Here is a 2044-nt window from a genome sequence, read left to right as displayed (position 1 = left end):
TTATCTTCCAGTCTTGATATTCTGTTTTCCATTTCATTCATCCTATTGGTGAGGCTTTCTCCTGTCATTTCTAATTGGCTTACTGAGTGTTTCACTTCCTTCTTCATTTCAGCCTGAGTATTCTTTAATATTTCTAACTGTTTTCTGAATTCATTCAGAAGTTTATCCCTATCTTCCTTCAGTTCTTTGATATCTTTGTGTGTTCCTTAAATTCACTGAATTCTTTTATCATGTTTATAATTGTTCTTTTGAGTTCCATGTCCTGCATTATCTCTAGGGGGTTTTCATTGTACTCCTCTAGCGGGCTACTGGTATTTGGTGGAGATATACTGCACATGTTTTTTTTTAAAGCTACATGGCATTGTGAATAAATAGGCAAAACATAGCATGAACAACTAGAGATGTGGTGGGTGAGTTTGAGGAAACACACAGAGTTAAATAGAGAAGAGTAAGACCAAAAGGCAGCTATGGGAGCAACAGATTATAACATACACATAACGAGAATGTGCCTGGAGTAAAATAGGACAATAGAACAAGGGACTTAAGTATTGAAATACACAATAGAGTGCTCACTTCTGCAGCACATTCACTAAAATTGGACCAATACAGGGAAGATTAGCATGGCCCCTGTGCAAGGATGACATTCAAATTCTAAACAGTCCATATTTTAAAAAATATTTTTATTTTTATTTTATGTGTATGAGTGTATTGCCTGCATGTATGTGAGTGTACCCATGTCATGCTATGCCATGGAGGTCAGAAAAGGGCTTCAGATTCCCCTGGAACTGGAGTTAAGGACGGTTCATAGCCGCCACGTGGGTGCTGGGAATTGTAAAAATTCAATAAAAAAATTTAAAAGTAACTACCAAAGATAAAAAACACATATACTAGAAAATTTTCTTTTAAAAAAAGTAATTAAATATTTTGCATGTGTATTGTAGTGTATGCAATGTGTCAGGTGTTTTCCTTGATCACTTTCCATCTAATTTTTAAAAATTGATTTTATTTTATTTTATATGTATGGGTGTTTTGCCTGCATATATGCAAGTCCACCACATGTGTGCAATGCTCACAGACATCAGAAGAGAGGGTCGAATCCCCAGGAACTGGAGTTATGGACAGTTGTTAGCTACCAAATGACTGCAGAGACCCAAACCCAAGTCCTCTGCAAAAGCAGCCTGCACTCTTAACTGCTGAGTCATCTCTCCAGCCGATCCATCTTATTTTTTTGAGACAGGTTATCTCATCAAATTTGGAGCTTATGGTTTCAGCCAGACTGACAGGTCAGTGAGCACAAAGGATCTGTCACTTCCCATCCCCAGCACTAGGGATACAGATGTATGAAGCCTTACTTAGCTTTTATGTGGGTACTGGGGATCTGAACTCAGATCCTCATGCTCACACAGCAAGTACTTTACCCACTGAGCCATCTCCCTAGCATCCCTTCAATTTCTTTTTCTTTTGGTCTTTTTTGAGACAGGGTCATCCTGTAGCCCCAGCTGACCTGGAACTCACTATGTAGACCAGACTGGCCTCGAACTCACAGAGATCCTCCTGCCTCTGTCTCCCAAGTGCTGGGATTAAAGGCATGTACCACCACAACCAGCTCCCTTCAATTTTTTGAAGTAACAACAACAACAACAAACAACAGCAACAAAAAAGCCTAACCCTACAAATCACCTGGCATTCTATGTCCTGAAAAAAGCATATGGTACAAATAATAGCAAGACATTCTGAAAAATTTACTGACCTTAAAGGATAGAGATGGAAATATATAAGAAGGCAGTGTAGGGGGCTGGAGAGACGGCTCAGCAGTTAAGAACACTGACTCTTCTTGCAGAAGACCCGGATTCGAAACCCAACACCCACATGGCAGCTAACAACTGTCCATAACTCCAGTCCCAGGGGATCCAACTGCCTCTTCTGACCTCCACGGGCAATGCACTTCTTACCTACATGCAGGCAATACACACATACACATAAAATAAAAATAATAAATAAAAATAATTTAAAAAATAAGAGGCCGGGTGTGGTGGCGCACACT

The 2044-nt window shown here is 39.7% G+C and overlaps 1 protein-coding gene and 1 non-coding gene across 13 annotated transcripts in view; one reads left to right on the top strand and one right to left on the bottom strand.

Moving 5' to 3' along the window:
- The window catches only part of Pitpnm2 (phosphatidylinositol transfer protein membrane associated 2), a 162546-nt gene that overhangs the window by 53624 nt on the left and 106878 nt on the right, over positions 1-2044 (bottom strand). Inside the window, exon 1 of one of the 12 annotated variants that reach the window (XM_029566545.1) lies at positions 1751-1826. The exons of the other annotated variants lie outside the window; for them this stretch is intronic. The gene's annotated coding sequence lies outside the window, so the exon portion shown is untranslated. Of the gene's footprint in view, positions 1-1750; positions 1827-2044 lie in introns of those variants that run through there. 12 annotated transcript variants of the gene reach the window in all.
- LOC115071403 lies at positions 566-670 on the top strand. Its single transcript, XR_003850490.1, has one exon. It is a non-coding gene; the product is annotated as a U6 spliceosomal RNA (small nuclear RNA).

The sequence above is a fragment of the Nannospalax galili genome, unplaced genomic scaffold, assembly GCF_000622305.1.
Source record: "Nannospalax galili isolate Female #2095 unplaced genomic scaffold, S.galili_v1.0 scaffold218, whole genome shotgun sequence".
NCBI classification, from domain to species: Eukaryota; Metazoa; Chordata; class Mammalia; order Rodentia; family Spalacidae; genus Nannospalax; species Nannospalax galili.
This window is presented reverse-complemented; position numbering and strand designations above follow the sequence as displayed.